Raw genomic sequence first — 15,477 nt, forward strand, 5'->3', positions numbered from 1 at the left:
TAGCTAACTCTACCCTATTTCATTGTAATGCCCTTTATTTAAATGAAACATAGTTCTTTCCAACTCAAATTTCTCACAGTCTAAGTTCTATCATGTTATGATCACTACATCTTTTCCTCTGAGGTAATTTATTAAACCTGCCTCATTACCCATTACTGTATCTAAGACTGCCTACTTGCTGGTTGGCTCCATGACGTAGTAATCCCTCATGAATTATATCTCTGAACTGCATTAAATGCATTTACATTCTTTCTTAATTAAGGTTTTCTTGATGAGACCAGCCTGGAGTATTATATACAGTTGGGACTCCATAAGAGTAAAAAATGAGGTCTGCAGATGCTGGAGATCACAGCTGCAAATGTGTTGCTGGTCAAAGCACAGCAGGTTAGGCAGCATCTCAGGAATAGAGAATTCGACGTTTCGAGCATAAGCCCTTCATCAGGAATCAGGGCTTATGCTCGAAACGTCGAATTCTCTATTCCTGGGACTCCATAAGACCATAAGATACAGAAGTAGAATTAGACCATTTGGCCCATCAAGTCTGCTCCACTATTCGATCACGGCTAACGGGTTTCTCAAGCCCATTTTTCCCCATATCTTCTCCCTTTGACCTCCTTACCAATCAATAATCTATCTATTTCTGTAAGAAATACACTTGCCATCTGCAGCAATGTGTTCCACAGAGTCACCACCCTCTGGCTGAAGATAATCCTCCTCATTTCAGTTCTGAAGGGTCATCCCTTCCACTCTGAGGCTGTATTCTCAGGTCCTTGTCTCTCCTACCAATGGAAATGTCTTCTCCATGTCCATTCTCAGTATTCTATAAGTTTCAATAAGTTAACACCCATCCTTCTAAACTCCAAGTACACAGCCAGAATTCTCATCCGTGCATGTGACAAGCCCTACATCTCTGGGATCATTCTTGTAAACCTCCTCTGGAGCCCCCTCCAATGCCAATACATCCTTTCTTACATATAGGGCCCAAAACTGCTCACAGGATTCCAGATGTGATCTGGCCAGAGCCTTATACAGCCTCAGTAGTTCATCTCTGCTCTTGAAATATAGCCCTGTTAAAATGAATGCTAACATTGCGTTTGCACTCCTTACTGTCTGCTGAACCTGCATGTTAACCTTAAGACAATCATGAACCAGGACTCCAGAGTCCATTTGTGCTTAAGATTTCCCCACGTAGAAAATAATCTTGATCTCTATTTTTCCTACAAAATATATAACCTCACATTTTCTCTCATTGTATTCCATCTGCCATTTCTTTGCCCACTCTCACAGCCTGTTTAAGTGCTTCTGCAGCCTCCCATTTCCTCACCACTATCTGTCCCTCCACCTCTTTTGGGTCATTTGCAAATCTAACAACAATGACCTCATTACCTTCATTCAGATTGTTATAGAGTCAGAGTCATACAGCATGGAAACAGACTCTTCGATCCGACTCATCAATGCCAACCAAATATTCCAAACTAAACTATTCCCATTTGCCTGTGTTTGGCCATTTTCTTTTCGTATGTTAGTTGAGGTAAGAATTCGCTTAACCATTAGTTTGAATGGCTCTCATTGCATCAGGTTTTTGGTGAAATTGAAAGAGCTATTCATATCTTCAAGAGAATCAAGTTCAAGGAGTTTGTTTACCCTTGAAAATGTTCATAGAATTTCCAAAAGGTCTCTTTTGACTTTTTATTCTTGTTACCTATATATAACCATGTGACTTCTGGGACCCATGTTGTAAGATTCTTTCTGCCTAATTTACGTTTTCTTTACCAAATAAAGAATATTATAATAACACATTCATGATAATAATAATAAAAGGTGTCCTGCAGCATGAGGTAGAGGAGTAAAGAGGATAGGATTAAGGAAATTCCAAAACTTAGGGCTTGTGCAGCTGAAATTATGGTCATTAATTGTGAAGTGATTAAAATCAGGTATGTGAAAGTGGTCAGAATTGGAGGCTAAATGAGATCTCGGAGGATTAAGGGGATTGCAAAGGTGGAGAAGGAGAAGCAGTACCTCAAATTTAAAAATCAATGAGACTTTTAAAATGTTGGTTTATTAATGGATTAGGAACCAACGTCAGTGAGTGTAGGGTGAATGGAATTTAAGGCTGAACGTTTAGAGTCCCTTGGGGAAAGGGGAGTGACACAAAGGCAGACTGTAGAGATTATAACAAGGTCAGCCTGGTAGACCTCACAGAATATGAGTTCGCCAATTAGGCTGACAATCCGGTCCAATCAGGGAGCCCTAGCGGACAGACAAGAACAGGAGGCGATCCCAATGGAGCCAGACCATTGTTAATGAATAGTTGTAGTCCCAACACTGACCCTTGTGGAATACTTCTAGTCATTTCTGCCATCCTGAAAAAGACCCCTTTATCCCCACTCTCTGCCTCCTGCCAGTCAGCTTATCCTCTATTCTATCATCTATGCCTGTATTTTGCCCATCTCACCTTGGGCTCTATCTTCTTCAGCAGCCACTTATGTGAAACCTTATTTAAAGGCCTTTTGGAAATCCAGATAGATTAGTTTTCTGGCTCTCCTTTGTCTAAGTTGCCCGTTACCTTCTCAAAGAATTCTAACAGATTTGTCTGGTAAGACTTCCCATAAGTCCATAGGACAGGAGCAGAAATTAAGCCATTTAGTTCCGTGAGTCTGCTCTACCATTCAATCATGGCTGATAGCAGAAAATTGGGGTTGAAAAATCTATCTCCCCATTACTTTTGGTCCCTTGCCAATCAAGAACTTATCTATTTCTGCTTTAAATATACTCAATGACCTAGCCTTCACGGCCTTCTGTGGCAATGAATTCTACAGATTCACCACTCTTTGGCTAAAGAAATTTCTCCTTATCTCTATTCCAAAAAGGTCTTCTCTTTACTCGAAGGCTGTGCCCTCGGGTCCTCGTCTCTCCTGCCAATGGAAACATCATCCCAACATGCACCTGTCCAGGTCGTTCAGTATTCTGAAAGTTTCAATGAGATCCCCCCCTCATCCTTCTAAGCACCATTGAGTATAGACCCAGAGTCCTCAAATGTTCCTCATATGTTAAGCCTTTCATTCCTGGGATCATTCTCATGAACCTCCTCTGGACCCACTCCACGGCCAATACATCTTTCCTGAGCTATAAGGCCCAAATTTGCTCACAATACTTTAAATATGGTCCAACCAGCACCTTATAAAGCCTCAGAAGTACATCTCTGCTTTTATATTCTCATCCTCCAAAGATGAATGACAACATTGTACTTGCCTTCCTAATTACCAACTCAACCTGCAAGTTTACCTTAACAGAAACCTAGGCTAGGACTCCCAAGTCCCTTTGCACTTCAAATTTCTGAATTTTCTCCCCTTTTAGAAAATAGTCCATGCCTCTTTTCTTCTTACCAAACTGCATGACTTCACATTTTCCCACATTGTATTTCATCTGCTATTTCTTTGCCCACGCTTCTAACCTGTCTAAATCTTACTGCAGCCTTCCTGCCTTCTCAATACTACCTGTCCCACCATGTATTTTTGTATATTCTGCAAACTTAGCCAGGATGCCCTCACCTCCTTCATCCAGATCACTAATGTATAAAGTGAAAAGTTGTGGTTCCAACACCAACCCATGTGAAACACCACTAGTCACCGGCTTCCATCCAGAGAAGGATTTTTTTTATCACCACTCTCTGCCTTCTGCCAGACAGCCAATCTTCTATCCATGCTAGTATCTGTCTTCTAATACCATGTGCCCTTATCTTACTCAGCAGCCATCTTTGCGGCACCTTATCAAAGGTTTTCTGGAAGACCAAATAGATAACATCCATTGGCTCTCCTTGGTCTAACCTCCCCTTGATGAAACTGTGACTTCCCTATTTTAATGTTACTTCCAAGTACTCTGCAATCTCAACTTTAATAATGGTGTCGAAAATGTAGGTCAGTCTAAACTGACCTATAATTTCCAACTTGTGCATCCTTCCCTTCTTAAACATGGTGTTAAATTAGCCATTTTACAGACCTCTGGGACCTTTCTTGACACAAGTAATTCTTAAAAGATCGCCATCAATGCCTCCACAATTGCCTCAGCTATCTAGCTATCTTCTTCACAAGTCTGGATGATTTATCCACCTTCCAGCACCTTCTCCTTTGGGGTAGATAATACACTCACTTCTGCCTTCTCATACTCTTGAAGTTCTGGTATGCTACTGGTGTCTTCCACCAGGAAGGCTGATGCAAAGTACCTATTCAGTTCCTCCACCATGTCTTCATTTCCCACTACTACTTCTCTAGCCTCATTTTCCAGTGGTCCAATGTCCACTCTTGCCTCTCTCTCAGCTTTTATACATGTAAAAACACTCTTGAAATTTGTAAAAAAAATACTATCTTCCCCAGCCCCCACTCCCAAAACCTTTTTTTTCAAATGTTATCCTCTGCTGGCTTTTAAAGGCTTTACTATCCTTTGGCTTCCCACTAATCATAATCATACTGTGTGCTTTTTTCCTTTTGCTTTTATACTATCGTTGACTTCCCTTGTGAGCCATGGTTGTTCATGCTTGCCTTCATTAGCCAGGGCGCTGGATATAGGAGCAAGGAAGTCTTCTCACAATGTTATAAAACATTGGTTAGGGCACTGACAGAATACTGTGCGCAATTCTGGTCGCTAGATCAGAAGGATGTGATTGTATTTGACAGGCTGCAAATAAGATTCAACAGGAAGTTGCCTGGGATGAAAAGTCTCAGTTAGGAGGAAAGACTGGATAAGCTGCGTTTGTTTTCCTTGAAGCAGAGGAGGCTGAGGGCTGATCTTATTGCGATACACCAAACTTAGAGAGGTACAGGCAGAGTAGAATGTGAGAATGTTTTTTCCAACAACAGACAAGCATAACACCAGAGGTTATAAGTTTAATGTGAAAAATAAGTGATCTATAGGAGATCAGAGAAGAGAATATTCACACAGAGGTTGGTAGAAATATGGAAGCATGCTGCATGAGAGGATAGTGGAGGCAGGTACTCTCACAGCATTTAAAAAGCATCTAGATGAGCACTTTAAATGCCAGATTGCAGTAGGCAATGGAGCGAGTGCAAGTAAATGGGATTGGTGTAGATTTGTTTGTTGTTCTGCATTTACGCTGTGGGCTGTAGGGCCTGCTCCTGTGCTGTATGACTCAGACTTGTGCATATTGACCTAGATGGGCTCCCAGTTAAGCACATCCAAGATTTTAAACTTCATATCCTGGGCTTTGAATGCTTTCATGGCCTTGCCACCTTTGTATCCCCTCTACCCATCGCCCTGCCAGATTCTGACATACCTCCACTCCTGGCATCACAGACATTCCAATTTTAATTGCTCCACCTTTGGCAGGTGTGCTTTCAACTGCTGTAGCCATAATTTCTGGAATTCACTCCATAAATCTCAATGCCTTTCTATCTCACTATCTACCTTTAAGGTGTATCATGAAACTTACCTAGTTATCCAAGTTTTGAACATTTGCCTTCATACCTCCTTTGTGCTTCAGTGTCAATTTGGTCTAAAAATGCTGCTGTTCAATGTCCTGATATTTTCCTACATAAAGGGTCAACATAAATGCTAACCGTGAAGACATGCAAGCATTTTTATCATGAAAACTGAATTTTTGAACATTAGTTTGAAACCCAACATCGTTACAGATATTGCTGTTTCTATATATTTTTTTCAAAACTGCAATCTTATTATGACCATTGCCATATTCTTGCTGGTACTTTAAAGCTATAGTGTTTGACATGCCAGCTGAGAGATCTCAGGACTGTATTTCAGACAGCAACTAGCAGTAATGCTGTACTTGCAAATTTGGCTACGAAAAGGTCTTAAGTGTGATTTTATCCAAAACTACCAGTAAACTTTTAGATTTTGAGTAATACTTTCCTGTAATAATTCATTAGCTGAAGCTACTGACTTTGAAACCAAAGTGGAAGATTTAAAGCAGCAGATATAAAAATGTTCCGTCATTTAGGAGCTCCAATTGCTGAAGCAAATTGAATCAATTTTTTTTTCCAGTGCATGGATATTAAAGGATACTATTACAAATCCCAGGGATACTGATAAACTTTAAAGATACCTGAGGTTCCAGTGACCGATTGGATAGATCACATGACAAGATTTCAAGTTTTCAGACTTTAAATGCATCAAACATACTAACATCAACGTAAACATTATTTCAGTTGACAACCCATACTCCAAACAACTAGAAAGAGTTCCCAGCTGTAACTTTGAATAACACTGAAAATTCACCATTATATTTTGTTTTGCTCCTTAACTGGACACTTCTTTCTCCAAAAACCAGTTCAACCTATCCTCAGCTCCTTGTTTCCTTTACCCTTTTCCAGATGGACAACTTCTGATCCCAAATTGACTTTCATGGCATGGATTCTACTCAAAACTAGGTGAGTTGTCTAGCCTTGTTTATATCATCACGAACTTGGTCACTTGAGTCCAATTGCAAGTTCCCACCTGAATTGTGCAGATGCCCATAAGGCCATAATAATGTCCTTATTCCTATGTAATTGCCATTTAAGTTTAGCACAGTTGTTTCTGAGTCAATTTTATCACTGTCAAACTGAATGCTAAATTCTATCACATTACGGTCACTGTTTCTGGGGTATTGTTTTACTCTGAGATCATTTTAAAATCTGCCTCATTACAGATTACTAGATCCAAAGTAGCGGATCCTTGGTTGGATCCACAGTATGTTGTTTTTGAGAACTGTCCCAAACATACATTGTTTCTCAAGGCCACCACTGTCAATTTGACTTTCCCAATCAACATGAATATTAAAATGATCAATGTTCTGCCCTTTTTACATGATGTCATTATCCTCTGATTTATTCTTTCCCTCACAGCATAGTTATGCTGCAGGATGGTACAGTACTCCCATCTTCTTTGCCTTGTAATTACTTGCCTCCATCCATATGGATTTTACATCTTTTTTTAATATACTCACAGGACATTGCCCTTGATAGGGTGGTGCTGAGCTGAATTCTTCAAGCACTGCAGTTCATGTGCTGTAGATAAACCCACTAATCTGTTAGGGAAGGATTTCAGGATTTTGACCTAATGATAAAGCAATATATTTCCAAAAGTCAGGATTGAGTGTAGCTTGGAATAGAATTGCTGATGGTGCTCCCATGTATCTGCTGTCTAAGGCAACTAGGTGAATTTTTGCAGTGCATCTTGTAAATAATACTCACTGCTGCTAATGAGGGTCAGTGGTGGAGTGACTGAATGTTTGTGGATATGGTTCCAATCAAGCAGGCAGTGATGGTGTCAAGATTCTTGAGTGTTGTTGGAGTTGCACAAATCCTGGGGAGTGGGGATTAGACTAGATTAGATTAGACTTACAGTGTGGAAACAGGCCCTTCGGCCCAACAAGTCCACACCGACCCGCCGAAGCGCAACCCACCCATACCCCTACATTTACCCCTTACCTAACACTACGGGCAATTTAGCATGGCCAATTCACCTGACCCGCACATCTTTGGACTGTGGGAGGAAACCGGAGCACCCGGAGGAAACCCACGCAGACACGGGGAGAACGTGCAAACTCCACACAGTCAGTCGCCTGAGTTGGGAATTGAACCCGGGTCTCAGGCGCTGTGAGGCAGCAGTGCTAACCACTGTGCCACCGTGCCGCCCACGAAGTAGTCAGGGAGTAGTCCATCACATTCCTGACTTGTGCCTTGTGATTGATGGTCAGATTTAACAGAGTCAATTGGATGGCATTATTTGTGGCAGTACTCCTAACCCCTGACCTACTCTTGTTGCCATTGTATTTATAGGTCTAGCCCAGTTCAGTTTTTGGTGAATGGGAACTTCTAGAGTGTTGATAATGCAGGCTTACGTTAGGACAATGACACAATGTAAAGGGCACTGGTTAGATTATTATCTTAATGGTGATGGCTACTGCTAAGCATTGAAAGTTGCTTGCCACATGTCAGCCCAAGCCTGGATACTGTCCAGGTCTTGTTGCATTTGGATATGGACTGCTTAATACCTGAGGAGCTGTGACTGGTGTAGAACATTGTGCAATCAGCAAGCATCCCTACTTCTGACCTTATGATGGATGGAAGGTTATTGGTGAAGCATCGCAAGGCGGTCACTACCCTGAGGAACCCCTGCAGATGTCTAGGAGCTGAGATGACAGATCCTATACAACCATAAACATCTTCCTATGTGCCAGGTATGACTCTAAACATCAGAAAGAACCACCCCCACCCCAATTCCCATTGACTCCAAATTCCTTGATGCCACACTCGGTTGAACACAGCCTTGATATCAAAGGCTGTCACTTTCACCTCATCTCTGGAATCCAGCTCTTTTGTCCATGTGTGAATTAAGGCTGTAATGAGATCAGGAGGTGAGTGGCCTTGGGGGAGGAAAAACTGGGCATCATTGAGCAGGTTATTGCTAAGAAGATGCAGCTTGATAGTACTGTTGATGACACCTTCCATCACTTAATTTACAATTGAAAATAGACTGATGGGCGGTAATTGGCCAATTGGATTAGTCCTGCTTTTTGTATACAGCATGTTCCCGGACAATTTTCCACATTTTCAGGTAGACACCAATGTGTAGCTGTACTGGAACAGCTTGGCTAGGAAAGCAGCAAATTTGGAACACAAGTCTTCAATACATTTGCCAACATGTTCTCAGGGCCCAGAGCCTTTGTGTTGGATTTGTTCTGTTTTCTATGTGTAGAACATATCTGGGCAATTTTCCATATTGATGGGTAAATGCCAGGATTGTTGCTGTACTAGAACAGCATGGTGAGGCATGTGACAAATTCTGGAGCACAAATCTTTTTGGTATTATTTCCAGAATGTTGTCAGGGCCTTTAATTAGATTAGACTTACAGTGTGGAAACAGGCCCTTCGGCCCAACAAGTCCACACCGACCCACCGAAGCGCAACCCACCCATACCCCTACATTTACCCCTTACCTAACACTACGGGCAATTTTAGCATGGCCAATTCACCTGACCCGCACATCTTTGTGACTGTGGGAGGAAACCGGAGCACCCGGAGGAAACCCACGCAGACACGGGGAGAACGTGCAAACTCCACACAGTCAGTAGCCTGAGTCGGGAATTGAACCCGGGTCTACAGGCGCTGTGAGGCCGCAGTGCTAACCACTGTGCTACCGTGCCGCCCTTAAATGTTTGCACTATCCAGTGCCTCCAACCATTTTTTGATATCACGATGAATTGGCTAAAGGCTGGTATCTGTAATGCTTGGGGACCTCTGGAAGAGGCCAAGATGGATCATCCACTTAGCATTTCTGATTGAAGATCGCTGCAAACGCATTAACCTTATCTTTTGCACTGATATGCTGGGCTCTCCCATTGAGGTTGGAGATATTTGTAGAACCACCTCTTCCAGTGAGCTATTTATTTGTTCACCACCATTCAAAATGGGACGTGGCAGGACTGCAAAGCTTAGATCTGAACTGTTGGTTGTGGGATTGCTGAGCTTTATCACCCTCTGGTTTTGCTGTTCGGAATATAGGTAGTTCTGTTCTGTCAACCACCAGATTGACAACTAAATGTTAGATATGCCTGATGCTACTGTACTGTACTCTTCATCATGGCAGAGCTGATTCCCTGGCCTGATGGCAATGATGGAACAGGGGATATGCTGCTGCTAATGGCTCACAGTGCCTCATGGATGCCTAGTCTTGAGTTGCTAAATCAGTTCAAAATCTACAGTGGTCATGTTAGCCAGTACAAGGTAAGGTATTAGCAATGTGAAAGCGGGACTTCATCTTCACAAGAACTATGCCATGATCACTCTTAATGATGCAGTCACAGACAGATGTTCTGCAACAGGTATATTGGTGATGATCTTCCAATCAGAGATTATTTCTTGCTATTATACTCATTCCATCTTTTATTAACAAACATACCTGATTACACTTTCCTTCTTGCTTGTCCTTCTGAAAAGTTCATGCCTCTGAATATTTAGCTTCCAGCTTTGATCACCTTGTAACTATGTCTCTGTAATGACTATAATATCTTAAACATAAATCTGTATTTGTGCTGTTAATACATTTATTTTGACCTGAATACTTCATGCAGTTAAGTAGAGAACCATTAATTTCACCTTCTATCAATTTTCCCTCTGGTGCTCCTTGCTGCTTTTTCTTTGGCCCATTCAGTCCCACTCTGGGTATTATTACTTACTTAACTACTCTGCAAAGCTGCCAATTCCTTCGCTTCGTAAGCCTACATATTCCCTCTCCAATACCCAATCAATTTTATTTAGTTTAATGTGGTCTCTGCAGCCCTTATTATTCAATTTGCAGGACACTGGTCCAAGCACAGTTCAAGTGAATAGGTCTCCTCTACTTCTGTCCTGGTGCCAATACCCCATGAACTGATACCCAGTTCTCTCACATCAACCTTTAATACATGCACTTAACCTGCTGACTTTATTTACCCAATGCCAGGTTGCCCATAGTTCAAGTAGTAATAACAAGATTATTTTCTTGGAGGTAGTCTTTTCTAATTTAGTTACTAACTGTTCAAATTCATTTAGTAAAATCTCATTTCTAGTCTTATCAATTTCATTGGTACCAGCATGGATGACAAAACTGCAACCCTTCTCTCCTACTCCAAGTTCTTTCCCAGCCCTGAGGAGATGTCCTGGTGTTGTGCAGGCAATACTGACTTCAGGATTCAAACTCACAGCTGCAGAGAACAGTATCTATAACACTGCAGAAGAATATCACAACATCCAAATAATAGTAATATTTAACATCAGCAGAATATAAGAATATTTAGGCAAAACATGCAATATGCACATCACAGTCTTTATTATTCTACTGTTGGTACTGCTATTTTGAAGCTTGCTGTCACACATCTGGAATATTCAGATGCTTGGAAATGAGAGCCAAGAAACAAAAGGTTCTAGCTTTGATAACTGCTCAATGGAAAAATGCAAAGACCAGTATCATACCAAGGTATTAGCTAAGAATAGCTCACTTTCAAAACAGTTACCATTGATGTTACAATTCTCATCCTCAGATTCCTACAATCCTCCTCCTACTGAGAGAAAGAGAATTGGGGTAGGCCTGCTGCTGTAAACACAGTTTGGCAATAGTGGACAGAAAGGGGAGTAGGTTAAGCAGAAGGCTAAAACAAACTTTTAGCCAGCATATTTCTGAGGCATGGGTACATTTCCGTGAATTAATTTTCTTTTAACTTAGCCAGAGTGTCAGATCCCAATTGCAAGCTCTATAGATCATACTGGCATTGAGAGGAGGTTCATTGCCCTGGTTTTCGCTATGATCCTTCCCAGTGTTCTCTAGCTTTCTAAATTCACTGGCCAGACTTATGGAAAAATAATTGAAAACATCAGACACTGCAATCCATTGAACCAAACCAAATGCTAAGTTGGTGTTTTCAGGGGAAAAGAGTATAAGAGAAATTGGAGGGAAAAGGGAAATTCAAGGGTGAATTTTGGAATCTACAAATCAGATAAGGCACCAGTTTTCAATTCATTTTAATATTTATTCCCTTGTACAAGACCGATTCTACCACCATATATGAAGTCGGTTCCTTGCTCACAGATTTGCAGGCACAATGACAAGTTGACCTTCTTGGGCTTATAGTTTCCGAAAGCTGCATGAAAATTATACGTATGTGGAGATTGGTTGAACAAATGTTGACAGTGGTGCCACTTCAGCAGCTCACACTTCCAAAAAAAGGATGAGAAGATAATAGATCTTACACACAAATATATGAGAAGTCATTTATACTGACCTTGGCATATCTTACTTTAAACTACAACAATCATCAAACAGTGGCAACTATTGTGAAATGAAGAGGTCAGACTTTGTGATTTTCTTGGCTATTCATTTGGCAAAGTAATACTGTTTCCTGGAGATGGGTTAGAGATGTACACCCACCACACCCCTCCTGAAAAATAAATTCCTGGCTGAGAGCCCAAGTGGCTGCATAAAGGAACCTGCAAACTACACAGTTTCAAGAGTCACATGAACTAAAACAGAGATGCCATGTTTTATGATTAGAAATGAAACCCCCGATCATTGTAATTTAGAGATTGCTCATGTTAAATACAAGGGTTTGGAATTGACTTACTCGTTTTATTCGTTGAGATTATGTCAGCATTTATTGCCGATTCCTAATTGCCCTTGACAAGGTGGTGGTGAGCTCCTTTGTCGAACCGCTGTAGTCCATTTGGTGCGGGCAGATCCACAATGCTGTTTTTCATAAAATCATAATTTTACACAATTTAATGACTTAGTTTGAAGGCCATTTCAAAATACTCAATTCTAAGTTGTACCAAATATAGCAAACATATTTGCTTTTTATGCAATCATAAATTCTGTAAAGTGTGAAATTACAGCGAATCATAGAAAGTCTCTCTGTGACATCATTTACATCTCTGAGTTATTTTTATTGTTTTCAATGATTCCATTGCCAATTTTTCCCCAGTTATAGGTAGTTCCTGGGTTTCAAACAGGTTCTGTTCTGGAGTACGTTGATGAGTCAAATTGCATGCAAGTCTGAACACAATGCAGCACAATGGAAAGCAGCTGTTCTTATTTACAGGAAATGTTCATATGTAAGGTCTTTAAAATTACACCTATGCATGGGATTTGCATTTGTAAGTACAAGCACTCATATGTCAGACATCCATAAACTGGTGACTCCCTGTATTCGATTCACAGTCACCAGACTATTTACCATACATCTTGAATTCCACCATGTTGTCTCACCTGCCTAGGCACAAGCGAATAAGTGCAATGTCAACATTTAAGTGAAAAGTATTGACCAGGAAGGTCATGGAATGAAGGTGATCTGAGATTTAAAGTAAGCACAGAGAAGAAAAAATCTCAAGTTTGAGCTTATGGTGTTTATTTTTGCAATTAGTTCCTGTTCACAGAGATTGCTACTCCTTAGAATCATAGCACAAGGTTTACCTTGCTGCCTGTTGTCTCTTAAGCACTTTCCCAAATTAGAACCTGCTTAGATTTTAATTTGACAGAACTTGAAAATAACTGTAAATAATAACATTTTAAAGTAACTCCTTGTCACCGAGTTGAGGCCTGCAATTTCCATAAATACAAACTTTCTACAACCCCAAGCAGATAATTTCAACACACAGATTAAAACTACAACACTGTCCAAAAGTGCAGAACAGCAAATTAAGAGCAGAAACTTACTATTATTAATTTATGGGAGCGGGCATTGCTGGATAGGCCAGCATTTATTGGCCATCCTTAATTGCCCTTGAGAAGGTGGTGGTGAACATCCTTCTTGAATTACTGCAGTCCTTGGAGTGTAGGAACACCCAAAGGGAGAGAAAAAAGTTCCAAGATTTTAGCCCAATGACAGTTAGGAGGGGAGATATAGCTTAATGTCTGAATAGTTTGTAACTTTGAAGAAACTTGCTCATTGGTGTTGTTCCAATGCATCTACTGGATTGACTGTAGATGTTGAGGGTTTGAAATTTCTTTGGAAGGTGTTGTCAAAGGATCCCTGGTGAGATGTAGCAGTGCATATTGTATGTGGTACACATACTGCTGCTATTGTGTTAAAAGGAGCAGGTGTTGAAGGTGGCTGATGGAGTGGCAATCAAATGAGGTGTTTTTCCTGGATGGTGTTCAGTTTCTTCAGTGTTGCTGGAGCTGCATTTACCTGCAATTTGTTAGTATTCCATCAAACTCCTAGATGGGGGATAGACATTGGGGAGATAGGAGATGAGTTACTTGCTGCAGAATGTTTAGCTTCTGACCTACTTTTTTCACCATAGTATATTTTATGGCTGGTCCAGTATAGTGTCTCATTGTTGGTAAACCCCAGAATGTTGATAATGGAGGAGATAGTTGTACAATGGTAATATCCATGGATTAGTGTTTTGGTCCAAAGGTGGACAGCACGGTGGCACAGTGGTTAGCACTGCTGCCTCATAGCGCCAGAGACCCAGGTTCAATTCCCACCTCAGGCAACTGTCTGTGTGGAGTTTGTACATTCTCCTCGTGTCTGCGTGGGTTTCCTCCCATGGTTCAAAAATGTGCAGGTTAGGTGTGTTGGCCATGCTAAATTGCCCGTAGTGTTCGGTGAAAGGGTAAATGTAAGGGAATGGGTGCATTGTTCTTCGGAGGGTTGGTGTGGACTTGTTGGGCCGAAGGGCCTGTTTCCACACTGTAAGTAATCTAATCTGGAGATGTGGGTTCAAATGGCAGATGATAAAATTTGACATCAAGGAAAAAAAATCTGTATCTAAAAGCTAATCTAAAGGCAACAATGTCATTGAAGAGGGCAATGGCCTAGTAATACTATCGCTAGACTATTAATCCAGAGACCCAGAAAATGTTCTGGTGACCCAGGTTCAAATCTCGGCAGACGGTGGAGTTAAAATTGTTTTAAAAAAATCTGGTGGAGTTAAAATTGTTTAAAAAAAATCTGGAGTTATGAGGCAAACAATATCCAATTGTGGATTGTTCGAAAAAGCCATCTGGCTCATGAATACCATTTAGGAAAGGAAACTGTATCTTTACCTGGTCTTATCTACATGACCTATAGAAATGCAGTTGACTCTTCAGTGTCCTCTGGGTTATTCAGGATGGGCAAGAAATGCTGGCCTGGCCAGTGACACATCATTGCATGAATGAAAATAAATGGTCTTGGCTGCCAGACTGCTGGCAGGAACTGGTGGGAAATCCATTGGAATAAGATGCAACACCTCATCACATGAATACGCAAGAATGGAGTGATATAGACCAAAGGCAGGGTAGAAGGGATTAATTTAATTTGATGTCATGTTCGCACAATATCGTGGGCCGAAATGCCCATTACTGTGATGTACAGTTCTATATTCTAAAGTAATCATTGTCAATTGTCATGAAAACCATCTGGTTCAATAATGTACTTTAGGGAACGAAATCTACCTGATCTGCTCTCAAGTGATTACAGACCCACAGAAACATGGCTGCCTCTTAACTTCCCTCTAAAATGGCCCTACCAAACCACTCAGTCCAGGCCAATTCAGGATGGGCAATAGATTTTGGCCTAGCTACTGATGCCCATAATCTTCTCAGCAAATATTTAAAAAAATCAGTGACAGTGACGGTCTACACCTGGGCAGGACTGGAACTGTCCTGGGGGGCTTTTGCTAACGCTGTTGGGGAAGGGTTAAACTATTGTGACAGGAGGATGGGAACCAAATGAGGTGGTTAGTGGACAGTAAGGAGGTAGTAACTAAAGTCTGTAAGGAACTAGATAGTGAAGTCAGTGTAACTAAAAGTGAAGAGTAGGCAGAGAGCAGATGATGAACACCAAGGGACAAGTAGACTGAGGTGCATTTGTTTTAATGCGAAAAGTGTAGTAGGTAAGGCAGATGAACTTATGGCTTGGATTAGTACCTGGGAGTATGATGTTATTGCTATCACTGAGACTTTGTTGGGTGAAGGGCAAGATTGGCAACTAAATATCCCAGA

At 41.1% G+C, this 15,477-nt stretch overlaps 1 protein-coding gene across 13 annotated transcripts in view; it reads right to left on the reverse strand.

The window, feature by feature from the left end:
- The window catches only part of LOC132830170 (zinc finger and BTB domain-containing protein 7C), a 243,471-nt gene that overhangs the window by 68,045 nt on the left and 159,949 nt on the right, over positions 1–15,477 (reverse strand). For 11 of the 13 annotated variants that reach the window (XM_060848524.1, XM_060847809.1, XM_060847898.1 and 8 more), the window contains one exon: positions 12,113–12,234. The gene's annotated coding sequence lies outside the window, so the exon portion shown is untranslated. Of the gene's footprint in view, positions 1–9,915; positions 10,007–10,585; positions 10,689–12,112; positions 12,235–15,477 lie in introns of those variants that run through there. The other 2 variants (XM_060848152.1, XM_060848682.1) reach the window with 2 other exon arrangements.

Source organism: Hemiscyllium ocellatum, chromosome 1, assembly GCF_020745735.1.
Source record: "Hemiscyllium ocellatum isolate sHemOce1 chromosome 1, sHemOce1.pat.X.cur, whole genome shotgun sequence".
In the NCBI taxonomy this organism is placed as follows: Eukaryota; Metazoa; Chordata; class Chondrichthyes; order Orectolobiformes; family Hemiscylliidae; genus Hemiscyllium; species Hemiscyllium ocellatum.